Below are 27,854 nucleotides of genomic sequence, written 5' to 3' on the forward strand. Positions count from 1 at the left end.
CACTCTGTTGATCCCATCCTGCCCCATTAACTTTGCTAATTAAAACTTAAGCCTGTCCCACGGGGAGGTGCTACATTTCAGCTGGCTCAGGTTCCCACATTCATTACCAGTTCCGGGTTTAAAGGTATTGATAAGAGAATCCCTCAGCTTGGTAATGCTTCACAGGTGCGGAGGGTGATGAAGGACACAAAGAAGCACAACAGGGAGGAAAACTGTAAATTACACAGCCGGAAAATCAGCAAAGGCTCTAATGGGGGTTATATAAGCTACTCCAGAAGGAAAAACAAGACTGCATGGAAACAGCTAGAGACTGCAGTAAGTCAAGGACAGACCTGAGTAACACAACCAAGATTTCATTTTCCTCAGTCTTTTCCATCAACATACAGCACGTGAATTCCCAGGGCGATGCATAAAAACATGACGGGTAATCACGCTCTGAGCAACATGTTCACCCTCACATTAAAGCATGCTTAGTTCATCCTCTACACAGCAGTTAATTTACCACTTACAGCGCTAATTAATATGCCGTAGTTTGCTAATGTGATCCAGACAAAGGTAAGCCCACTGTGAGGAAGGATTAAAAATCAGAAGCCATTAAGAGCTGCCAGGTCAGATTAAATCATTTCCGAGAGGCAATATAAATTATGCTGTGAAGTGCGATCAAGCCTATTCCCAAAGTTCTCACGGAGCAGTGGGTGCTTTAAATCCTCGAAGGGACCTGAAAGAAAATGGGCCAGGCATGGAAAATTAAGAGCCTAATGTACATGTTGGCGTATACTCACAAAGACATCATTACAGGTTGAGTAAAGTGTTTATGTGTTTTAAATCAGTAGGTGTAAGACGTGCAGAATCAGCGACAGACCATGAAGAACAAGAGGAGAGCTCAAGGCCTTATGCTACAACTTAAGTCACATGGTAATGTGCTAGCCACAACAAGGGTTAACAAATTTAATATTTAGAAAGAAAGAAAAAAAAAAAGCATCCCAGCCAATTTTCTATTGAACGTATTCAGAAAACCCACCTGCCTCTGAGCCCCACTAAAATCCCACAATGGTGCCGCTGGAGCACCTCCTGCACTCATAACTTGTTTACCAATCCAGTATGTATTGTATGCAGTCCTGGCTGAAATTCACACTGCATACAGATGAGCTTCTTCTTCTCACTTGAAAAAAAAAAAAAAAAAAAAAAGTCTCTTGAAATATTTTGATGATGTAGAATCAAACGAATCTTTCTCTGCACTATTCTGTGCTTCAATGTCAGTCAGTTGCTTTCTGACAGCTGCAACTAGCTCGTTAAGCTAATGACCTGTCAATCAAGCATTGAAGGCAACACCCAGGCTGGAGCAGGAAACGCCTATTTAGGCCTTTGGACGAACAAGTATCAAAGAATAACAGCAATGACACGATAAACAGCTACATCCAAATACAATAAAGAAAGATCGAATTCATCTGTGAAATCTTTTATGTTGTTCAGCTCTAAACAGAGCAAAAATGACTTTTAGTATAGGATATAACTTTATTGATCCCCAATGGGGAAATTCGGGCGTTACAGCAGCAGTGCAGAATCCAAACAAAAAGTCAAAAATCGAATAAAATAATAACATAAACATAAATACAATCCAGGTAGTAAGGGGGGGATATATACAGAGGACTATAGTGTGGAGACTATTGTGTGCCTGAATCCCAGGTACAGAAACGTTCATCTCCACAGGTCGACACTGTGAGAAATTGAAGCTATTATATATGTCAGGTGCTTAAATCACCTCGATCCATTCTGTGGCTACATTAACTGAAGCTGTGTTACGTGCTGCCAGAGAACTCCTCCTCCAGTTCAAAAGACATTTTAATCCACACAAAGCATGAACAAAGATGGCCTTCATGAGAAAATCCAGAGGTACAACGTGTACTTGGTGCATGTCTTTGACATGCTCATGATCCCTTTCTGAACAAACCAAGGATTCTGCTGAGCAGGAAGGTATACATCACCACAGGCACATCGATGTGGTGGGCTTTTATTCTTAGTCTGTAAGTAAAGCTGGGTTTTTGAAAGGAATGTTAATATAGTAAACACACACAGCTACACTGCGATGCACCTGGATGCATCAACTGTCTCTGTTTGACAGCACACACAGAATCAATCTGTGAATCATTGGTTGCGCGTCATGGAGCGAAGAGTATCATTGATTTCCGAGAACAAAAGGAATTCTTTACACTAACTCTGTGCTCTCCCTCCCTCCCTGTTGTTCACACTGCTCTTAAAGTAGGCTACTTGTCCACGGTATATATATTTTGGAAAATCTAAACTGAAAGATGAAAGGTATTCACACTGTTTAAAAACTCCAGATCAGAACAGATATCACTGATATACATGTAATGTGAATTTTCCACTGAGGTCTTTTTAAAAAAGGGGCTTCGTCGAACTGTGTGTTATCAACTGTTATCGCTTATTTTCATTCGCTCATTTCTGCCTACAAGAACTCTAACTCCATCATTTACAAGAGTCTCAACACTGTGTGCAGCACACGAACTTCAGCAGAGCATCACAGCTGAGCAGACAACAGTCTAGAATTGGTATGTCATATTAATTATAGAAACAAATCACACACACACACACACACACACACACACACACCCACACCCACACACACGTCAAGTAGTATGAGCAGCGATTGATAAAGACTATCACGTTACCTTCATGGATGGATCAATTGTATTGTGCCATCAAACTCAATAAATTATTTATAAATCTCTCTCTGGAGGTTGTTCTGTGTCTTTCAAAATAAAACTGTCACTACCCCTCTTTCAAATTAAAGGTTCCATAAAGCCATTTTTTTCACTGCATGACCATGAATCACAGATCTGTACTGCACTGCACTCTGACATCTCTCCATGATGTCATGGCCACAGGTCCTGCTTGTGCATGTGTCTGATTCAAACCTGTGTGTTAGAAGCACGTGTCTACAATAACATAGTGCAGACCACAATTTCCCCCTCGGGGACTAATAAAGTATATCAAATCAAAAAAATTAAAATAAATAAAATAAAGCTTTCATATCTGATGCGTGGACGTGTGTCGACACTGTTAGACTGCTGGGACCGACACGGTGAATACGAGCAATATGAGAAGCTACTTGGCAAACTGTCACCCCGAATACATTTGAGATGATGTGCGTAAAGAAGTCAAACCATGCCAAAAACTCTGAAGGGAGCGTTTGCCTCACCTACGAGGTAATTAGGTAGCACCATAGAAAGGTTGAGTATGACTTTGATTGTTTTCCAGAAGTCCAGCTAGTGCAATTATTTTTATTTACAAAAGGGATTTTAAGTTCATTTGACTCATCTCATACCATCTTTGAGTTAAATTAGTCACTTTTTGTTCATCTATATTTTCATAACAGTAATCTGTGAATTCTTCCCCTAAAAATGACTTTCAAAAGCTGCATTATCGGCTCTACTTGATGGGTCACATACTCTAAGTCAGGTTAACATCTTAATCATTGGCTGCATCTGTGATGGTTTACATGGTGATGATGGTTAGGTCGAGGCAACCCCAGGCCGCGTGCACAGATGTACAGCTAAATGCTGTAAATCCTAGCTAAAAGACAAGGCCCAAGCAAAATAATATAACATAAAAGAGGGAAGTTAATTTAAAAAGACTAAGAGACAAGATAAGATTGAACTGGATGAGACTTTTGAAGTTCATTCATGAACACAAGATGAAAGCGTTTTTTAAAAACTGTACAATCTTTGACTGACGGAACAAGGAGGGGTACAACGAAAACAGGTTTAAAAAAAAAAAAAAGATCAAATTGTTGTCATCTTGCACGATCTGATGATAATTACACTGATCTTTGTGTTTCTGACTAACGGGAACTGATGATAATTACACTGATCGCTGAGCTGCTTCTGTCTAATACTGGAAGATAAAAAGGTTTCTGCCTCACATTAGATTCAGAGAAAAAGACAAAGTGCTAATTACATGTCAGACACCCATCATCTCTCCCACTTACCACCGTACATCTTCCCCTCTCTTACCTTAAGGCAGGTTTTTCTCTCCCTGGCAGCTCGGATGTTTTATTAACTCGAGTGGCATACAAGGGGCTACTGCCATCCTGGAGCATCTATCCTTCAAAACACCACATCAAGAAAATGTGAAAGTTCTTTATTTTATCAGACCCAGATGCATCAAACAACGTGTAAATATTTGAACACAGTCCTAAGAGGCCCCTCAAAATGCAATCGACAAACACCATGATGCAACAGACGTCTTACGTAACTGCCGTGTTTTCTAATTGATTCAAGAGCAAAGAGTATTGAGGAAGGGTCTGCTTTCTTTATGCAACACTTGAGAATAAATTGTGTAAGCCTATGTTAATGAGTCTGTGCGAACATCACACCACACTCCTCAAAGGGCTGCCTTTAGAGTGAACAATGTAAGCTTGTTTCATCAACACTATATGCCCTTAAACATCTTTCTACCATTTCAACTTTCCATACACATAAACATCTATTTCATCTTTAGCCCGAGTTGTTCTCCTGCAGCAAAAAACACATGCCGAACACCAGTTGTGCTGCTCAGACGGCTGAGAATACATTGATCCAATTGAACGCATGATTTAGTAGCAAGCCTGACATGCATGCGTTTTCCTTTATGCCCTACAGTTAGTTAAATTCCTCAGCAGCTGAAAATAACTCACACAATTTTGTCATGGACGCACGCTGAAAGGCTGTGTTTCACAGAAGAGACCGACACTGAAGAGACAGAGCGAGGACTTAAAAAGGGAAAGATTCATTATGTGTGCATGGCCTGAAATAACATCTTCAACTTCTCCCAAAGAACGGAGTCATTTACTTGCAGATTGTTTCGGGAAGTCTGGTGTCTTGCTTTGCAGAAGGATCAGCATCATTGCAGGATTTAAATGGAAAGTGGCACAGTGCTTTTACACCGCCAACAAAGTTTGAACCTTCTTCAAAACTAAATCACAGATGTGTGATATTTGCAGTCTTAACTTTTATATGGACAGTAATAGAAGACATCTTGAACTTCTGCCATTTGTTCTCTTTTTTGGTGACTGTGTATCGGCCCATTAATAACTTCCATCCAGTACCATCTGGTCTCAGTTCAGCCAGACCCATTAAAGTCCATTGATTACCCCCATACAATCAGAGACAGTACAGAACAAGTTCACATAAGATGGGATTCATATGGTAGAATCATTTCTCGATGACGTTCAATGACTTAAATAGAAACTGGAGGGTCACTAAAGGGATCAGGGTCATAATGTCTGAACTAAAGGTAATTGATTGCTGACAGAGAGATACTATAATTATTTATTTATTATGTTATTGTGTCTAAAAGAAAGCTAACACAGATGTGTCATACCAACAGAAGCACAGAGCTGCACAAGTACCCCAACAAATTAAACATGAAGTCGATTTAATTTAAAAAGAGAAATTACTTTCATAAGATCAAGGTAAAGAAGTTAAACTTAGAGGTGAAATGAGGTGTTGAAGGTAATGAGATCACAGTTAAACAAGAAGAAGGCCACTGAATAGGCACTTTGAAAGATATATGGGCTGAAGGCAATGCAGTGAGGACACTACCAAGATAGTGTGGGCTTAGGTCCTTGAGTAGCATACAGTGCTGTCTCAAACCATAAACCATTGCGTTCACTTCAAGTATATATTCACATATTTCCATATATTTTTTTAACCAAGTAATCCATTAGCTACACTTCGCTCTGTAGAGTCTAAGTGCTGTCGTATAAAGATCATGGCCTCTCGATGTCTGCTTTTTAGCTGCAACAGAACTTTAAATAAGCTGAATGTACATTTCTTAATATAGGCCTACTTTAGTTTAAAAGGACATCTCAAGTGAATTAGTATTCAAGTTCACTTTTATAGAGGGATAAACTTCAAGATAAAATAAGATGAATTGGGTGAAAAAGACTGTGCAAGAAGCCAAATAGATGAAAGTAGCAGAGGGCAAGATACCTCGACGTTTAGACTCTGTGAGGTGTTGTAGAATATATATATATATATATATATATATATATATATATATATTGTTTAAATAATCATCACCATCAACAACATCAATAGCTTTATCATATATTGAATATATCATATCGTATTTTATCAGCACTACAAATCAAAATGCATCTCCATACATGTTGAAAGTGCATCTTAAACGCCCTCGATCTGTACTAATATAATAAAATAATAATTCAAGCAGTTAGATAACCTGAACATTCTTTATTTTCAAAATAGCAAAAGCCGTCCAAACAAAAAGGGTCTGCATACAGTGCACTGGTAAAATGGAATCCTGATTTATTTTCTGCTCATTTATGTAACATCAATCTCTCTTTAGGTTGTACATGCATAACCTCTAATGTGCAGCAATCTGCCTGTGTATGTAATTCTTCCACATGCTTTCCAAGCCTTGAGGGAAAAAAAGAAATTAAGGCAATTTATTGAAGTCTTGTGATCAGAACAATACAATCAAAGCTCGGGGATTATATGTCAGAATTAGAGAAGACATGTGAGGGTTATCATGTTAGCTCAATGAGGAGCCGAGGGGCTGACGAGGGTGATCATTGTTTCATAATCCATTTTCTCATTTCTCTCTGTCTATATGTTTAGAGGAATACAGTGGAGTCGAGTCTACTCTTTTGTCATATCGTCATATTGTATTTGTGATCTGGTCAGGTACAGTCAGCTGCAGTAAGATAAAAGCCCCGTGTTCAGGAGGGCTTTGTTGAAACACAGGTAATCAATATTGGGATTTTTTTGAGTGGAGATGACAACACTGGATTTCAGAACAGCCTCCAGTAATATACTACAAAGCACAGTATTGTGGTGCATCATGGGGCTCCGGAGTGGAGGCAGTGGTCTTGCATTATAACGTCTCTTCTCTGAGTTTCAACAAACCTGCAGTTTAAAAAACAAAACTGCTTCATTCGAGCAAAGCATCATCTTCAGTGGTGGTTTCAATGTCCATTGATGGGGTTTGTATGCCAATGAGGAAATCCGCAGTAAAGTCCATCAAAATCAGTCCTTGCCTGTTTCAAGGAAATCAGAGCGAATGGGGGGCGTTAATGTGGAGCATTATTTCTGTGGGTTTTGTGGTTGGTGGAGTAAATTTTAACCTTACCTGCAGCAGCGTTTAATTACACTTCCCTAGGTCAGGGACCAAGTTGCCTGTGAAAGAATTCTTTTCTGTATTGCAACGTTTGATTTGAAATGATAATGGATTGTGGATTGCAGAGTTTTGCTTCCAGGAAAATAAAAGGTATTTTTACAAGGATTTGTGGCTCATTTTTAAGACTGATCATTAGGCTAATAGTCACTTTAGAGATTGGATTATTCCAAATTTTTACTCTAGTTTAGGCTTCTGCATTGTAAAACACAGTTGTTTAACATGTATTTGAGATACGCAAAAGGATAATTATCAATTAAAATGTATATTGAGTGTTTGCTTTAATGGATTAACTGCCTGCTCCTTGCATTCTTGGTCTGTGGCCTTTCTGTTTTCGGGTCCTTTCAGAGAGAAGAAGGCGTAAATCGTAGGCGTAAGCAAGACACCAACATTTTCTCCATATAACAAACAGACGCTTGTATAACATCGAACTGACTTGAAAAGCTTTTTTCCTTTGACCTTTGTATCTTTTCTTGTTGTGTGCCCCCGTAAGATACTGATGTGGAATCATGTGGTTGAGGGAAAAAATAAAACAGAACAGCACATTCCTTTTCAGCACAACCCTTAAAGGGATACTTCACCCGCTGAAACATAAATCTGTATTTGCATCATGTCACATATGTACACACATCTGGTGGGATTGAGCAGTGGGCTTCTGAGCACAAACAATGAAATTACTTAATGACAGTCTCCCTTTGCGGCGCTCAGAGTGGGTGATAGAATGCGGGCAGTTCTGATGTTAAAGTAGGACTCCTTGGCTCCTAGTGTGAATAGTTACATGATCAAGTCATGTGAAATAATCGATAACTGAAAAACTAATCGTTAGATTAAAGTTGGGTTTTTTTGTTTTTTTTTACATTCTACATTAGATCAACAGTAGTATGTATTAAACAGCATTTCTGCTCATTGTGGAATCTGATCCTTCTGTTTTTTTTAGTTGTGATATATTTCCTTTGGAAATATGTTGTCTTAGCTTAACATCTTTTAGCATGAGGACTAAAAGCAATGACTTGACATAAATGAGACACACACACACACACACACACACACACACTACTATGATCCCTTCTTTTTCTCCTGGCTAACATCTTGATGCTTTGTCTATTTTCTATTTTCAGTAAGAATGCAGGAAAGTAAAAAAAGGGAAAAAGAGAAGATGATGATTCTGCAGGTACACTTTTCATGTGTAGTACACTCAACTTGGGAACAACTTGACACTTAATCACATACTCCTGCTGACCTCTCCAGCTCAGTAGGAATAAAGATCCTTATGTTCCATTCTCACTGAACTTGTGAGGTAAAAGGCTAGCAGCTGTGGAATATCTAATATAATATCTAATTTTAATTACATAATTCAGCAAACGTAATGCAGCTGTTCAATTACGTGCACAGAGATAATAGCAATAAAACTAATCTATAACAAGAGATTAGGCAGGCCTGACTCAATATTGGTATCAGGTCAGATATTGACATCATTTATATTTTTGATATCGGACTGATGACGCTGATCCACGTCACAGAACAAGAACGACCATTGGGCACGATCCTCTTCATCAAACATCTTCAGACAAGATGAAACAGCTCAATCTAGCCGATCAACAGTATAATTCTTACACTTCAATTTAAAAGATTTTATCTACAAACACGACAGTTGTTGCTGCTTCTTGTTAAGCAAACTCAAAGTTCAGATACATTTCTTTGGAATGATTTTAATTGTGTTCATTTATTTATTATTTTGCTCCTTGAATATGAAATGTAATGTCAGGTTTACTACAGCATTGTGTAGCTTTACACATATACAACCAAATATTACACCACTAATTATGATGAATAAATATCTATGCATCGGAAGCTGATTGGAACTAAAAAAACTGCATTGATGCATTTAAAAAAAAGAAATCAAAAAAAAGAAATCAATATAGTAGTATTACAAACTAGCATGTCTACCCTGTGGCTCCTCTTCTCATCAGTGATGTTTGAGAGTGCACTGAAGAGTCTCTCACTGTCCACACTGGTGCATCAGGCACAGATATACTTACGTGCAATAGCTTCCAGTGAGGGAAAATGTGCAGCATTTAGCCTCCAGAAATGTAGTGGACTGTCTGTCCTTTGGATGGTTTGCTGCTCTGTCAAGTAAGTCGACAGTTAACATTGCTGATGAGGCAGTCACAGATCTCATCTCCAGCTCACTCTCTTGTAAGATCTCATCAGACACACCGCCAAGGCTGCTTTTTTCCCCCAGAGTTTTCACGTGGTACCTTCTCTGCCTCTTCTGGCAACAGGACATGCACTTGTTGCTGGTTTATTTCTAATGTGTTCAGCATGTCCTCAATAGCCTGTTTTACATTCTCCACTGTGTTTCACTACGAAATCCACAAACAATTCTTCACGTTTAAACTCAACAGAGGCAGAATCAATCCAGTGTGCATCATGTCACAAACTGTTGTAAGGCGGCAGACATACCATTTATCTAAAATCCCATAAAATGGCAAGAGATGGAGTGGTTGTTTAAAGTCATAAATTCAACCGTGTAATCTTTTTAGCCTCTTTAGCCCATTGTTTATTCTAACTCTTTTCACCTTCTAGTTTGTGAATACTTCCACACTGCTGACATTTTAACACGTGTTGCTATTACTTCGTCACTTGTGCACTTGCATTCTTGTATTCTATGTTAAACCAATAGTCATCAATAGTTTAAAAAAAAAAAAAAAAAATGAACCTGACTCTGCTGTTGATACATGCCTATCTGTTAATGAACTGTAGTAACAGAAGTAGGTCCATGCATTTTAGAAACTTGTTAAGACTACTGTCATACTTATGTAAGTCTAACTGTGCAACTGGTGCTTAAGCCCTTGCGTAATGCGGATGCAAATATAACCATGCGGTTACTTGGTCAGCTAAAATGACAGAGGGGGCAGGAACAAAAAGCTGCTCACCTCACCCGGTCCTTCACTCGCACAAAAATACCTGCAAATCCATTTTGAAGGCTGCATTGAGGCATGAAGAGCTCTACATATAGCTGAGTAGAAACATAATGTAGCTGAAGAGCGGTGCATACGGCACAGCTGTGCACATACATTACATTTTAGAATGCAAATCTGATGCCAAGTGATGGTACAACACAGCAGAGGGTAACATAACAGGTGTGTGCACACTTTCTCAAAAACAAAACACCCTTCAGCTTCCCTCTTCCATCTCGAGCCTGCCCACTTAGTCCTGTATCCCTCCTGCTCCTCCTCCTCTCTCAAACAGCTGTGCAGATAAACAACAAGGTGCTCGAGTGGAGAAAAGAAACATCCCCAGTGGCGGCCCCGAGGTGAGGGCTCTTCTAATTACACTACAAAATACTGCCATCTTTTCTCTCTCTCTTGTTCCTCTTCAAAGATGCTCTCCAGTCTTCACACTCTTTTTTTTTTTCACCCTCATGACAAAAAGCCAAAGAGACTCATTTTGTTCATGATGTTCAAAAGTCTTAGCTTTAGCGTCTCTTACCCTTAATTCTCTGTCTTCCATCACCTGCCACCTTTTCTTTCTGTGGATTAATATTGGCAAGGACAATAGGATGTGCATCCCCATACATCCAAATGGGAAACATGTTATAATACTCGATAGAATGTATCAAACAATTCAGAAGTGGAGCTGAGAAAACAGCTGTTATTCTCCTTTCAATCAAATAAATCATTCCCAAATGATTGAATAACATACAGTAGGGTTGTCACAATATAAGAATTTCAAACTTTAATATTAAACATCTAAAATGAAAACAATAGCAATACATGTTCAAGACCAAAGCAACCATTGATAATTAGCCCTGGGATCACAGATCAGCTCCTCAACTCCACTTTCCATATACCTGCTGAAAATGGTCAAACAGGAGGGACCATCCCTTTTATTTGTGGCATTAAGTTGGATTCCCCTCCAACACTAGCTGAGCCTCACTTTGGCCTCTCAGGTTACTCTATAGTCTGATCTAAAAAACTGGGAAGCCAACGTCTCAAAGTAATAATTTAATCAAAATGGGATTCTGACGAGTCGTCCACAAATTACTGCAAAAGCAAACTCTACATTGCGCTTTCACCTTAAAAAAATCATCTGAGATTTGACAGTTAGCTTTGTTAAACTGGTAAGTGCTTGAAGGGCTCATCGGGCAGAAAAACAGACAGTTGTGTGATTTTGTTTGAAGTTTTGAATTTTAAGCCATTATTCAGTGAGTACAAACAAATTAATCATTTAGGTATCTTTGATTTTACTGCTTTCAACAGTATGAAATGTCATGATGATTTAAAGCTCCACTTGGTGCTAAGCCTTTTGAAAAACAGAGCGAAACTGAAGACATCATTTATTGACTACCACGGGCTGCACCAATAAAATGATGCTCTTAAAAAGCAATAAAAACCTTCTATTGTCTCCTACTTCTAAAAGGGCCAAAAGGAACAAAACATCCAACAAAATAGCATACAGTGTAAGTCCTCTGGTCCTATGGCAAGGTTTCCTTCAATGAAACAAAACAAAACAGGTGTGCAGAGGCCGTACTTTGATTTGTATTGTAAAATCTCCTTCCTCTGCAGCGATGATGCAGATTTAATTTGCAGCACTATGAAAAGGGAAGCAAAGATTTGCCATTTGCTTCCACAGTCATTATATTATCCTCATATTGATACTCCTCAGCCCTCACAAAAGCACACTTAAAAAAAAGGACTGTTTCCTTATTTTCACCCAAATTTAATTCACTTTAATGCCCACAGAGGATACACAATCCAGGGCAACCCAATTTCTCTTCCTCTTTACTCACTTCCTCTCCCTTGACTTATAACTCAACCGCGCCTGTTTGTTTGTTCAATTATGTCGTTCATTTCTTTTATATCTCCTTCCTTTCCTCTTTGCTTTTCATCATTCTCCAGCCGTCTCTCTCCTTCTGCCTGATGCAGGTTATTCCTCCAGGAGCCAATCTGGCTGTGATTGATCAACTCATCTCTTCTGCATTAGAGCGCCAGAGGAACAAACCACAGCATTAACAACACCAATAAAACTGATGACGGTAATAAAGAACTGCACACTAGCATTATCTGCGCTGTTGATGTAAGTAATGGTGAGCGAGTTATCTTCGGTGGATCTCACTTTCTGACTCATTCCCTCTCTTTCATGCACACGAATAATACACAATATCTGCCTGAGAAACTTGAATCTATTTAATGAGGCAATTTATGTGATAATCAGGCTATAACTTTCTCATTCACAAAGTGGGTTTTTTTCTGGAAACTAGCAATCAAATTAGCCAGAATCACTGCTGCTCTATCTCAAGTCTCAGCTACATTAACATTTCCAGGATCCCCCTGTTGCTCGTAAAAAAGAGCGTATATGCAGGAATACAGCTGGATAGGACAAGAGTTATTGAAATGTGATCCAATCCTCTTTTCTCAGCACATTTCACACGTCTTAACAAGGCCCGGGTCATGGTCAGGCTTAGCCCCATCATCAATATGTTGACTGACACATAAATCCTCTCTCTGTTGTCAGTAACCCTGAAGACATCAAAATAAAGAAGTAGACACAGTAGATCTCTCGATACTGTTTAATCAAAGAGCCAAGGACCAGCGTACAAAGTCAGCAGAGTCAGGATGTGTTCTTTTACCTTCAAGTATAATACAGTGATAAAGGCTTTTTAAAACAGGGGATTCAATCATCATCTTTATCTGTTCACTCTAAAAATATTCCTGATTAGTTGCAATTAAGAACAAAACTTGAGTTTTCAAGTGTTTCAGAAAAAACTAAACCATTGCATGAAAACAAAAAATAGTTCAGACAAAATATATCCACGTTTGAGAGTTTAGGACCTTTATCTCTTTAATTACCCTTCTGAAAATGACTAGAGGCCCAACAAGGTGAAGCGTACAGGATGTATTTCATTCTATCTGTGTGTGTGTGTGTGTGTGTGTGTGTGTGTGTGTGTGTGTGTGTGTGTGTGTGTGTGTGTGTGTGTGTGTGTGTGTGTGTGTGTGTGTGTGTGTGTGTGTCCAATTCTAACAGAATGATATCATAATGTTCCTACTCCATGCCCTGCAGGTACACAGGACCAGCAACACCAGATTGATTCATCCAATAATTCCTGCAACATGTCATTTAGCAGAGACCAAAGTCTTTGCCTCCCATCAGACCCCCATTCTCTAAACACCGCCCCCCGTCGTAAACCCTACGAGTCCATAAACCCATCACATGATAAAATAAAAACACAGCATCAATCAAATAAACTTGGTTTTGAAAGCTGGAATAAATCATGGCAATATAACATTAAGGGGTTTTGTACTGAAGGCCTGGATGTGAACGTCTCTCTCTTTTGCAAGATGACAATGAAACAAGGAGAGGATGGACTTTTTATCACAGCGATGCTAATTAAGCAAATATACTAAGTGTGAATGAACATGTAACATTTTTAATAAAAAGCTAAGCACTTTGTTTTATTTTAAGGTTAGTAATCAAATGTCATCTTTACTATCTTGAAATATTAGGCCCAACAGTTAAGTCCAGTTGGGGGATGGAGGTCTTGTTTGTTATCGGTATGTATGTCACAAGACGGCTCCTTGACTCCTGTTTGCATGAGGTGTGTGTGTGTGTGTGTGTGTGTGTGTGTTTCAATTTAATAAGAGTATTTTATGCGAGTGCTGCTGAGTGCTTGGTGCATTTTGTTTCCACTCTGTCCTCTTTCACTCTGCTCACCTGCACTGGATCTTCAATCAACTCATGCACAGGAAACTGGACAATTTACTCCCACTTCTTGTGCAATAATAATGTTATAAGATGTCACCTGGTCATATTTGTATTTTTATTTTAAAATTGCATTGCAATAATTATTGATGAGACAAATTGTGCAATAACATTCCATCCTTACATGCACTGTGTGCATGATAGTGTTCATACTGCTTATACAGACTTCCCTCTTTAAGTTACTGGCATTTCAACTGTTCCTTTTTAATGCATATTTTACTAGCTCTTTCATTATTGTTTTTGATGCATCTTTTTTCTGTACTTTTATATTTTTATCTATTTTAATTTTTGCACTGTGTGATTTTCTTCTGTTATCCTGCTTTGCTTCTGTAACACTGTAAGTTTCTCCGCTTGCAAGATGTATAAAGGATTATCTTATCTTGATAACTAACTTTGAGAAGTAGGTTATTTGCCTGCCTGCTAAACTTCTAACTTCTGTTTTTTTGTCTCCAGGATTATCAACCGCCAACTAGTCTGCCAGCCAGACACCTTCTGCTCACTGCCTCCCGGCAGCCATGGACAACTCCCCTTGCATATTGTAATTACATGTTTTATTTTATTTTTTGCAAGCCTATGGGTTGTCAAAAGTCTTGCATTAAAAAGACAAATGAAAGGTTTTTAGTTGATCTTATTGTTACACTGAACTACTGGACTGACTTTTGCATTACAATATTTTTTTTTATTAAAGTACAAGGTGCGGGACAAGGTTGTAGTACTGAGCAGCTCACGTTACTGCAGTACCAAAGTGGCCAAGGATGGTATGAATGTGACAAAACTGAAAGGACAGACCATATTTTGTTTCAATGTAAGGATACTGGGTAGAAGTGTGTGTGTGATAAGACAATCTGAGTTTGTGAAAGATGACAATGAGTTGACTACGAGATCTTGTAGTAATGTGCTACAGTACAGTTCTCCCATGATGCATTTCTGTGCTCTTAAGGCCCTGACACACCAAGGAAAACGCTGGTCGACATTTTGAATCGGCATCAATGGTTGGCGAGAGGAATCTCTCTGATTGGCTGTTTGGAGGTTTCATTTATCTCCAGCTCTGGACACAGGTTCGGGAAACTCATTAAGGCTGCCGCTCTCGCATCCATTCTTTCACCCATTTAGTGTGGTTTCTCCTCATTTGCTGCCTCAGCCTCTTCTGGCTGACAACGGCAGTACCACTTTTAACTTTTTATCAGACATTATTCTCGATTAGCAGGCTACCTATAATACAATGGTTCACGACAGCTGTGTGAAAATGGTCTTCTTGTTTCATAACAACGGACTACCGCCGCCTCATGCATGCGCATAACGTACATGGTGGTTGGCCGGCAGCTGTAGTCTTTGCGGTGTGTTCTGATGCAACTATTTGACCAAGACCAATGACAACATGAGGCGACACCATACGCAGCTAGTTCTTTGCTGTGTTTGGTGTGTCAGGGGCTTTACACAGATACTGTACTTCCCCTCCCGCTTTGCTTCACAGTGGAAGGGATGAATGGCTGCCATACAATAAAACCATAAGATGAAGCTTTTACAAGTCAACTGCTCAGGATTTTCAATGTATAGGAATGCCTGTAGCAGGGAAACATCTCTACTTAACTGGAAAAATAAATACCAGTTTGAACCGGTAAAGATACGGGGGGAAGGGCAGTATGTTTGGGCTTGCAGAAGCGAGCGTCATTCTATATCAACATGTCATGCTCTTAATGGTTTTGAAAAGTGCTTGTGTTTTGAGTGATGGTGAGTCAGACCATTATCTACACACTTCCTATAGTTCATGGAACGGTCCAATTATTATTCAAAGAGACAGAAATAGAACTTGAGAGACAGACCGGCTTTGTGTGGTCTGTCACCCATCAAAACTTTTCAAAGGACTTATTAGGGCTAAAATGACAGCGTGAAAAATAGTTGCTATGGTGATTGCACTTAACTATACATTATCAATATTCATAACTTTTTAATTTATGGTTTTAAGACACAAAATAAAAAAGGCAGCGTTCTTGTCACAGTGAAAATAGTGTAGAGTTAGATAAGTTGGATGTTAAAGTTTTTCTCCAGAGTTGACACAAGCTCAACATTTTAAATCACAGATGTGGATATTATTTATGCACTGTTATCGCCCCTTTGTACAACAAGCTAACAAGCCAACAAGCTAACAAGCTGTGGAGAGTGTCAGTGCCTTGGAAAACTCCTCATTCCTCGTTGGTCTATATGAGCGATGGAGAGGAAAAAATAACAGGGTATGTCGCGGGCAAGACACTCTAATAGGAAACAGTTGAATCAGACTGACTTTGTCACTGATGTTTCCTCCCGCTGAGACTAACGCATAGCTGTATTTAAATGATTCAACTCCACCTCCTCCCATTTTATGGAAATCAAGACAATATACCCCTGTAAGAGGTGCTGAAATCTTGCTCAAGTAAAGACATTTTTGAGCAATAGCCAGTTGTGTCAGTTGATCGACTTTGTTATCGGATATGTCCCGCCTCTTTTACCTTATTAGGAATGCTACAGTCAGTCCGAGGGGAGTTTGTACTTGCTACTACGAGCCAATGGGCTTGGATCAGTGACGTCTTTGTCTTGTGATGTCACACCACACATTTTCAATAAGGGGGGCTGGGGAACGTTTCATGCAGCTATTGCTACTGCTAACAGGAGGAGGTAAAAGAAGCTGCGTTCCCGCGGACTTTGAATTTTTCAACACAGATACACCAGACACCTGGAAAACACTAAAGAGCAAATCAAACCAGAAAAAGCAGAATATGGGACCTTCAATGTTTTTTGGGGTTGTGATGTGTCAAACTTTCGACTTCCATGTAACTATGTGAATAACAAAGAATGTATTTCTGTCTGACATGGAGGAGGTGTATCTCACATTCTTTGCACTGCACCACCTGTCCTGATCAGCTCTCAGCTCAGTAAGGACCCTCAAGAAGAAGGTGTGCTGAGTGTGGCTTAAAAGGAGTGGGCTGAGCTTCCAGTATTAAGGTAGCTCTCCTGAGAGATGAAACCTGTCACTGTAAAAAATGGTGCTCACCCACACTGGAACAGCTTGTGCTTAAAGTTATCTCACTGTTTAATGTGTGTCACTACCCAAATGTGAGTAAATCAGTCATTATAAAATATGTTTGATAACATAAACAGTGGTTGTGTAAGCTCCCATTTTACGTAAATGATTTATATGGGCAGACTTTCTGTCCATCCATCACTGACAAGTCAGCAAAGTGAATAAACATACGCTCCCCACCCTGTCAAGGTGAGTACTGTCTTCACGGTGTGACGTTGGTCAGATTAACATATTTGCTTGTGACAGTTTACCAAGTTGGATTAAGTACCAAGAGGAGCCCCAGGAGTTCAATTTGTGAAAGTTATGCAAGACACTGGAGTCTATAGGGCAGCACACAGGAAATTGCACACACCCACTATTGCAGAAACTCTGATTCAGTCTCCCGCAGCCGTCTCTGAGTTGGCTGGGTGTCCAATGGCATAATGGTGTTTACAAGCGTGGGAAGCACATTATTGTTGTCACTGCAATAGCAACCCTCATAAGGACTATAGAGCAGGGGGAATGACTAAGACAACAACTTTTAGCACAACATGCAGGACTTTCAGCCAAGAGGGACTAAAACAAATCAAAAAGCACTGTATGAAACTTTGTTTAAGTACTAATGTAAAACCACACAAACATAGATGCCTGTGAATCCCAAAATGTCTACTGGAGTTACAATACACGTTGTGGTGCACAAACCAATACCAATTGCTTAGCCTACCAGCCACATACGAGGGTAAATGAAATTAGAGTTAAATAGTCATTTGTAGAGCTGGAATGGAAAATCCATTATAATATCTAAATTCTTCATAGGTAATTCAAAAAGTCGATATGTTCCCCAAGAATTGATGATTGTGACGTCATATCCAAAGACAAAAAAAAAAAAAAAAAACACAGATGTGAGCAAGATCCTCCAAAAGTCTAAAGAAGCAGTCAATGCAATCATTGCTTTCTCAGTAACAGTCTTTCAGGTTGTCAATAAAGCTACAGCTCCACTCTCAGACTGAACCTTATAAACAAGAAAATGTTCTATCCTAACCGAAAGTAGTCTCTGTGTTCAGTTTCACACAACTGCCTCTCTGGAGCTTCTCGGATAGCTCGCTAAATATCTTTTAATGGTAAAAATAACACTTTTTATTTATAGGCGCCTTTCATGACACTCAAGGTAAAGGTTTAAAGTCAAGTTTATTTGAAAACAGTTTCAGCTGACCAAAATGCTTCACAGGAAATGTATAAAAAACTACAACAAAACAGTCTTAAGTTGAATATGACAGGAAGAAGCAGGCTGTGGCGTTCATCGTGGCCAAAATAGTGGCTGTAAACATGCTAACACCCTGTTGTTAAAATCTGCTTATTGTAGCGTTGCTCAAGCTCAGCTGATAAACAAATTCTATTTCGCAAATATCCTTCACAATAAAAGTCCACTGATATTATGATGTTGGAGCTAATTAATTATTAAGGAGCCACAGCAGCCAACGTGATGTTTTCTGCAGCAGCTCAACTCCACTCTGCAGAATAAAAAGGTCCAGTTACAAGTTAAGACGTACCGAGACTTAAACATATATAAAAACATATTTCTCTGGTCTCATGTACAGAAATTACATTACAGGCTTATTTAAGGTGGAGAAGCGGGTCGTAGTGTGCAAAGATGCATTAATATGCTTCATCTCTTTTAACATGATATCTCTTTTACTGCAAAAAGCAAATAAAGTACCATGACATGAATCTCAGGTAAAATAGCCTTCCACCACTACAATTAGGGTTGCAAAGGGGTGGAATATTTCTGGTAAATTTTCAGAAACGTCACATGGGAAGCTAACTTTGGGAATTTTGTAAATATTCCAAATTGGACACTTTCCAGGGGAATAATGGGAATTAACAGGAAATCGAACGCTATAATATCGAAGCTTAAATAAATATTTCGATTTGTTATAAGCAGACATACATGCTAAATAACGCAATTAAAAAAGATGACATTTCAACAGCTTTATTTGTAAGAACATCTTTATCAAGTGTTGATTATTTTATTTAACAATCAGTTCTGTCAGTGAAGAACATGAAATCTGGTTGGTTTAGTTTACGCTAAAATACATTTTCCCAACTATATTTAAGTTCCCTGTTAAGGGCCAACCTTCAATTTTGTAAATTCCCAGTTTATTCCCATTAATTCACAACTTTCCAACTTTGAAAATTCCCAGATTGGTACTAACAACGATACCAATATTTTTTCTTTATAACTTCTTTTGCGGTAATACATCCCCAATGTCAACATTTTCTCTCATGTTTGACCATGAAAAACAGAAAAAAGTTTGTGCAACAGGTCACTTCCTCTTCTCAGCTCTTTTTTGAATCAGCAGTTTAGTTTACTTGATGACATCAGCTACTGACATCGGCTGATAACCGATGTTAAACCGATTGATCTTTGAAGTGAACTGAGACAGTACGCTACATGTGAAGGATTCACATGTAAGGCAGGCACGGTGTGTACAATCATAGAAAAACAGAAATGAAAGGTGTTGAGTATTTAGGTTGTTTTAAGAAATGACGACACCTGGTCGAAATCAAATAGTGTTTGTTTTAAAAAGAATCTAAATAGAAAAAGTGGACATTTTTGGTTGGGTAATTGTGCAGTCTAGAGTTTGATCAAGATGAACAGGTGGCTACTTTCTGTTGCTTGGTTTAATTAATTAACTAACTCCACTTTGGGACTGGTGGATCTGCATTGTTACAAAGTATTATGATTTACAAATAAAGCCTGAATCACTGGCTCTTTGGAAGCAGGGAAATCGTACCCCTAAAATCACTGGTGTCATTTTCTCTGTCTCCTATTGATTATTATGGGGGACTAAAATTAAACGTATTCAAAAGAGAGAGAAAACTGCTGCACTGAAGCCTGGGATTAAGACTTCTGGCAAGTAAGTCACAGCATTATACAGCAGCTGAATAACAATGGTGTACTGTGATGTGTCCTATAATTTATTCATGGTGGCTTGTAATACCTGAAAGACAAAGCACTGAAGTATTTGCCATAAGTAGAGATAATGTTGTGATAACCGATCATCCTTCAGTGTTGGTTTTCTTTCAAGGACTGCTGACCTGCATGTGATCCAATCAGACGATGTCATCGCTCCTTAGGATTAAAAAACTCTTTCTACCTCACTTAGATACCAACTGTACTTTGTTCTCACATACACAACCAAACCGGCACACACGTACACATTTATAAACAACATTATCATTCCTTGCACATATTGTTTTGTACAGTAGAAAGTCACTGGCAGGTTTGTAATCAGAGCATACAGGATGGAAGCTCGTTGATGCAACGCTGTCCCAAACTCTTCTAACCTTCTCACTGGGGCGGTTTGATTTATCCTACTCACGATTCGTTTGATTGATACTAAGATCACAATTATCTGGATATCAGGCATTTATAATTTAAATACCCTCAACACTATCATTTTGAACACTTTAAATAACAAGCAATACGTGTAATAATATATAAATAATAACATAATAATAATAAAAGTGAGTTATTTATGTTTGTTCGTTTGTTTGATTAAAGCGAGTGCAACATTGTGGCACAGAAATCGTTTCGTCTTGATCATGGCGTTTTCATGAAGACAAAACTGTGTTATTTGTTTCCCAGCCTTACTCCTGACAGCTTCCACCTTTCAGAGTTCATTTGAACATCACTGAAAAACATTACATCAGAAAATGTAGTGCATGGAATACCGGAGGCTCATTGTTCATGTCATTGCTTTGACACTGAACCCCCATGCACTCTGCTCCGGCCTCATCAGCCTTTGAGAACAGACGTATTCACCTTCACACTTTGAGACATTCCCACGAACCAAAGACTTGTTTTGAAACCTGTAGCTGTGTTAAAAACATATTTTAGATGTCAAGCAGAGAAAATCAAAAGGCTGTATTTAAAAGGTTTGACTTTACTTCAGGACCCTGACAATGTGTTTACAAAGAGAACCAGTGTCTGAGCTTTGTCTAGACGACAGATCATGTTATATTGGTGACACTGGTACTTTTGTTTCTTCAGTCACCCAAATCTCCCGGTCTAGTTTCTGATTCTAAAATGTCAATCTACTGTAAAAAGGACAACATGTACGAAGCCCCCAGGGATGATTGAAGAAAGGGCTTTAAAATCAAAGACAGTCATCAGAGGACATAAAGGGAGAAAACAAGTGCTGGTGAGAGATAAAGAGAGAGAAAGGACAACATGAAAAGTCCTTTGACAGACATTTGGTCTGATAGACTGATATCAAAGACATGTCCCTGGACACTTTAACATGGGATTTGAATACTTAAATCAAACATTTTCTTATGATGCAACAACAAGATTGTCATAGTTGTAAGAGGTTCTTGATTCTTGTGTGCCGTGTAGTCATGTAACCTCTTAAATGACGTGAAAGGCACTCAGTGAAAATCCCCAGTACTTTGTGTTTCCATGACGGTCCTCTGTCCTTCTCACAAACACACATCTCAATATTCATTCAAGTTAAGCAGAAAATCACATTCTTAGCTCAGATCTTTAAAAGGTCATTGATGACTTTTTGCTGTGCCAATTGTGTTGGGCTGAAAAACTTCCCACAGTCTGTCCACAGACTCACTCTGAAATTCAAACTCCAGATGCTACAAATAAGCCAGGGTTTCCCTTCCCTCACATTGACCACTTGACATTTTCTTTATATTTTGTGCCTGCAAGATCACCATCTGTGATCCTTGAACTAGCCCTCTGTTACTTATTGAGTTACAACATGAGCTCTGCGAGCAATCAGAGAGAGAGAGAGAGACATTCACTGGTACATCCAGCCTGTGGAGACATGGGATACTAGGGCAGACGAGGAATACATAAAACAGATGCTTCTTCTATACAAGGTGTGGAAACACCAAAGGTTCCTCACCTAGGACCTTGAGGACATGATTTGGGAGCAGTACATGTGACCTTGCTCAGCTTTCTGCAACTGGAAACCTGACCTGGATAGGCAGGGATAAATTGAATGATGGATGAGGATGAAGGGCTGAGACTACAGATCCCTGTTACCTGGTTTCACCTGTCAGATCAGATAACTGCAACAATCTTACACAACCATCATTTTTTATTAATTTTACAACTTCCTATTTGAGTCAACAGAACATCTATTTATAAAGGCTATTGTTGGTGTTTAATATGGGTTTTATTTAAACGACAGACTTCTGCAATTAGGGAGGTGAGGAGTGATGGACGAAACAGAGTCTTAGAATCTCGGATGCCTCTGAATTATTTGACAACAACAGAGTGAACTATGGCAGACACAATGCGCAAATGTTTCTCTAGCTCTTCCGAATGAGCACATCACATTTCCTGTCCAGCAAAGATGCAATTCAAACTCATTAGTGTAATATTCAGACGCCCACTGTTCAGTTCTCAATTGAACAACAGAACCACGAACAGTTCCATGTCTACTAACACCAGTAAAGATTCAATGACAGGAGAAGCAAATACCAGCTGTAAAGTCATATCTATGTAAGATATTGACAGGGTGTGGAGCTTAAATAAAATGATCACATACACAGTATCACCACAGGAAACCAAGTTATAACCCCCCAGGCAATATTGACTAATATCTCTCTCTCTCTCTCTCTGACTGGCATGGTTCCAGCTCTGACAGACTGTGGGGGTTATTTAATTGTAGGCCTGTGACATATTTCAGAATTAATAACTTCTTGCAGTTTAGTTTCCATAAAACATCCACAGGCTGGAGACATAACTCTGCTCCAGCAGGCTACAACTTAATTGTATGGGGAGCCTTTGTTTACGGCATGACATTTAAGTTTTGTGACTTCTTGTTTTGCCCCAATAAGACTGGACGCATGAACATAAACTTCAATATGATAACCCAACAAGTCAGCACAATAGACAATATGTTGTATTTGATTAGAGACTAATCTATCACTTCATTTAATAAAGCACGCTGCATAACAAAGAGCAGCTGCTTTTACTACAAAGGAACAGTTTCACTGTACAGCAGGAAAAGAAAAGAAAAGAACTTGGTATAAAAGAAGAACAAAAGCTAAATTGATATTAAATCCATTTGTGAAATAAACCTAGTGAAGTTGAGTTTAGTCGACTGAACCCCCTGATTTTCAACAGGTCCTGAAGTGTCTAGAAACTCAAAACTTTTTGGACCAAATGCAAAATACACAGATTTATGAGTGAACACCAAAGGCATAGTTGAAAGAACAAACGCTTTTGTGGGGGGAGAGACACATTTACATAACCACACATCAGTCATGAATTCATTATAATCCAAAAAGACTTTAAACACCAAATTATATTTGTTAATCTTTGATTTATTTTATTTTCAACCACTTTGTGGAAGGTTATCCGCTCCTGGGCTTTGTTTTAATCCTCACACTTTAAAATGGATCGTGTTCTATGAACTAAGAAATCTGTCAGTTTATTTTCTCAGTTTGCTCTTCAACAGTCTGAATGTAAACGAATGAAAACCTTTATTGCCCCTTGGAGAATATACCCTGCACAGAGCCTCACATGATTAAATGAAGGATTTCAGTGCAAATAAAGTGAAAAGTGCTGAGTTCAGACTGTATAGCCAGAGCTCATTAAGCTGCTGGATGATGCCTCTTTTAGTACTTTCTCGTTTGCTGGACAACTCCACATGTTGGGCAAGAAGGTGTATGCTGCACCGATAGTAAACTACTCTTTAAACAAGCAGTCCATACCAGCTGTAGGTCCTTTTTTTAAGCAATTAACTAGTCCTTCCTTTCTATTGTTCTCCATGATTGGCTCACATTCACCGCTGCTTTGGTCAACATCAACTAAGGTGTGGTTACAGCCTTGTTTCACTTTGTTATTATACGGTGTGTTCAGAAGACCAAAGCAGCACTGCAACTTTGTTTCAAATTAACATTTTCAACAAACCTGAAAAAGCATTCACTCTCTGTTCCCCATCCTCCACTTCCCATACCCAGGCCTCACCTGGCACTTCTCAATATTTTATGTCTCATCATTATTTAGTAGACACTGAGCCTATAGCCCTATTCTAGACATATACAGTACTTCAAATCAGAGATGACCCATATCCCAGGATCCTTTTCTTCAGTTCCTAAGAGAATCAGAAGTCAAAGTCTAAGAACCATACATTCTGAATGAGTCCAGAGTCCTTTATTCCTGAATATCTCTTAAACCAGGGCCAGTTCTGGAGGTAAGGCGTGCTGACCATTTTAAAAATCTGTGTAAACATAGGGTGGTATTAAAAGATCTACAAAAATCAATAAACAGTCAACAACACATAATCGTGTTGCTTTGAAAACAACAAGAGTTGAGAAGCACAAGAAGTCGGAAAGCACATTTTTTTAAAGATTGCAGAAAACAGAGTTGAATAGTTATGAGAACGCAGGACTAATCCATTTGTGGTCCCTTTAAAATTTTGAATACAATTTAAGTCGGATCAAGTCAAGTTCTACAGTACATTTTAGCAACAAGGCAATTCAAAGTGCTTTATTTATTGAAATGAACTAAAAGCATAAAAAAAAATGTGATCCTTTAAGTGTCATGGTTTACAATTCTATAAATCCTAACCAGTGCTGCAGTCTCCCACTCTGTGACGCTGACTGTCCTGATCAGTGTAAACTGCATGCATATTAATTCCCATTCTGGCAGTTATCATTTAGCACTGTCTGACAGCAGGTGACACAGAGCTCAGCAGAGCTGGCAGTGATGGAGACTTGGCTCTGGAGTGGTTCGAGCGTGTGTGGACTTTTGCTGGGTGCTGGCAACAAACCCTGAGGGCTTTATCAGCAGGGGACAATTGCCGTGAATGGGTGCCTAAAACCATTCTATTGAATCCAGTAATGCACATTGACTTGCAAATTGATCTAGACAATATGAAAGTAGAAATCTGTAACTGTGACAAGAGGTCGACTGCCAAGCTGTGGTGAAGCTTTTCTAAGGGCAGCTGAGATATAAAAAAAAAGGCTCACGTACAGAAGTGTAGCGTACAGAGCTCAAGCTCTGTTTTGTAAAAGTGACACCAACCATGCTGGCTCTGTATTCAGCCGCCTTCTCACAGTCGAACACATAAGGTGACCTGACAAGTCAGATAAGTAAGCTTACACACACTTGAGGAGAGTGTTTGCGACCACATCATGGGGGCTTTTTTATTTATATACGCTGCAGTTCAACACCACACACGTTGATATAAATGGATAGAAAGTAACGGTAAACACATGAGACACTAGCTCTTGGGCTACACAATTTGTACAAAATTATGAATCAGGATTATTTTAATGTTTTTTTTCTTAAACTGCATTTTAATTTAGTGATTTTTGTTAAACACACTGTATATCCCTCAACTGAACTATAGCCAGGGCTGGACTGGGACAATAAATATGCCCTGGCATATGGCCCACATGTGCCCCCAACAACTGGCCAAAATAATTAAAGATTCTTTGTCTTTTTTATTGTTTGTCTGGTTTATTTCTGGTTGGTACGAGAAACTGTCTTTTTATTTTTGATTGAAACTTACAATTCAACTACGGCAAAAGAAAGACTAAAAGTAAATCATAGAAAAGACAAGAAACTCCAAGGCACTCATGGTTAAGTGGACGGCGTTTAACCAGCTGTTTAGGTACCTTAGTAAAGGCTGAGTGTTCCTGAGTGTTTGGGCAGTCATCAGGGAATCAAAGTGATATTTAGGATCTACATGACCGTGCTGTTCAAATAGAGGCATTTTAATAGTCTGAAAGAGATTGCCTTGGAGTATTTCTAGTTGTTTTAATGGCTGCTTGCGTCCCTATCCAAAGAGCCCCCCAAACACTTTATCAAGTCCAGGAAGTGCTCCTTTCCACTGCAGATCATCTCTTTTCACAAATGAATCGTCAGTGAATCTTTTTTTTTTTTTTTAACGCAAGTTCACTTTAACATTTTTATAAAATGGACTGCTTATGAAATTTTGTGTGTGTGTGTGTGTGTGTGTGTGTGTGTGTGTGTGTGTGTGTGTGTGTGTGTGTGTGTGTGTGTGTGTGTGTGTGTGTGTGTGTGTGTGTGTGTGTGTGTGTGTGTGTGTGTGTGTGTGTGTGTGTAGAGGAGAACAGCAAGTTGAGCAAATTAAAGTTGTATGTCAATATTATTACAATAAATGAGAATACACAAAGAGAACACCCCCAAACTAAAATAGTCTGGTATTTATTGAACTCATTTCAACAGGCACACAGGCTGTCTGAGAGCGGAGCAGGCGTTAGGAACATAATCACTGTCAATCTAATTTTTTTGATCATTGGAAGGCTAAAATTGTGATCGGGATTATAATTCAATCGTTCAGCGCTGCTCGCTCTACAAGCAACTAAAGGCAACAACACTAACGTTACAGTAAACAGGAGATTAACAAAGTCCAACCAGGTCTCTGACAGAGGATGATGTAGACTGGGTGGGAATGGGAGAGGAGTTGAAAGGTGTGTTGTTAGCTGGTGGCTCTCTCTGGAGACCTGGGCTGCAGTTTGGTCAGACATCAGGAGCTAAACCTGCCAAGAAAAACCACGACTCTACTGTCTTGACTATCATCCCACTGATGCTTGGTCTCTTTATGATGAAGTCCGGAGACCTGAAGGATTTCCATTGTGATGATTTGGTTTGCACAGTGTCTTTTCTTTACATACATTTTCAATCCTGCATCTTACTTGCACTTTTAATGAGGTTTGACCTTTAATTGTTTGATTTTTGGCTTTTTACAGCTCCTTTTTTTAATTTACAGGACGTTTCTGACAATGCAACTTTAAGCGCTTGCATTTGATCCATGACTTTGAATCATTTCTGAATATGAAACCTGTTATGACTTTATGGAAGAGTTATAGGTTCACAATATGCACTTGGCCTCCATCATTATCTCTATTTGTATTCTGAAGTGTTTCTTTTCCTCGTGCAGTTGTGTCTTTTATTAACCAGTAAGTCAAGTCATAGGTTGGGTCGCACCCCGCGTGAGGAGATTATCGCCCTCCAAGCCAGCAGCCTGGGACAAATCTGACCTGCATGTCATTTCCCACTCTCTCCCTGGTCTCCTTCTTGAACCACTTATCTATCAAATAAAAGCATGAAAAGCCCCAAAATATATCTTTCGGGGGGAAAAAAATCATGTTGTATTGGAGATAACACAGTTTAGTGCTTGAAAATATGGTACATTCTATCAAATGGTCACGAATCACTTACTGTTATTAGTCAGAATAAAATTGTAGAGTGGGCAGAGACGGATGTTGAACTCAATGGGTGGGCATTATTGCTCTCTACCTCGTTAGATGTTGGACCCACCCCGCAATGTTATCATTGCTAAATGGAATTTCCCATGTATTTGTGACCCCAAAAGCTTGACCCCAGTCAAATGTTTTTATCTTACACCATTTAATGCATTAAAGGGCAACTGCATACAATTTACTCATGATGGAAAACATGAGCTGTCAGAGGAGTGTAGACCGATATGACAGTGGGGGCAGAATGGATTTTAACACAAAACATCATCAAGCCCCTTTTAAACAAGGCATCTGGGTCCGCGCACTTCCGTTCCATTTGTTCAGAGATGTTCTCTGACCCTTCACTCTGTTGAAAATTAACACACCGGTTTTAAACATACACACCAACTAAAGCAGAAAATAATACTGACAAAAACATAACACCTAAAGTTACAGAGGAGCTCCCCACAATTGCCAGATTTATTTTTAAGGGTTTTTTTATCTATGATATAATTTTTTATGCAAACTTGTTCTTTTAAGTTTGCTGGATAGGCTGCCTTCAATAAAGTCAGCTATCATCTAATATTCCTGAGTAATGCAAACTCTAGAGAAGTATACTCCT

The 27,854-nt window shown here is 39.0% G+C and overlaps 2 protein-coding genes across 5 annotated transcripts in view; both read right to left on the minus strand.

The window, feature by feature from the left end:
• LOC306837050 (putative aminopeptidase W07G4.4) overlaps nucleotides 1–27,854 on the minus strand; it is a 133,779-nt gene that overhangs the window by 44,327 nt on the left and 61,598 nt on the right. The window lies entirely within an intron of this gene.
• gpat2 (glycerol-3-phosphate acyltransferase 2, mitochondrial) overlaps nucleotides 1–27,854 on the minus strand; it is a 105,078-nt gene that overhangs the window by 31,771 nt on the left and 45,453 nt on the right. The window contains exon 3 of one of the 4 annotated variants that reach the window (XM_079364416.1): nucleotides 4,035–4,120. The exons of 2 other annotated variants lie outside the window; for them this stretch is intronic. The gene's annotated coding sequence lies outside the window, so the exon portion shown is untranslated. Of the gene's footprint in view, nucleotides 1–4,034; nucleotides 4,126–27,854 lie in introns of all 4 variants that reach the window. One more of the 4 variants, XM_079364415.1, reaches the window with a different exon arrangement.

This window comes from Symphodus melops, assembly GCF_947650265.1.
Source record: "Symphodus melops genome assembly, chromosome: 1".
In the NCBI taxonomy this organism is placed as follows: Eukaryota; Metazoa; Chordata; class Actinopteri; order Labriformes; family Labridae; genus Symphodus; species Symphodus melops.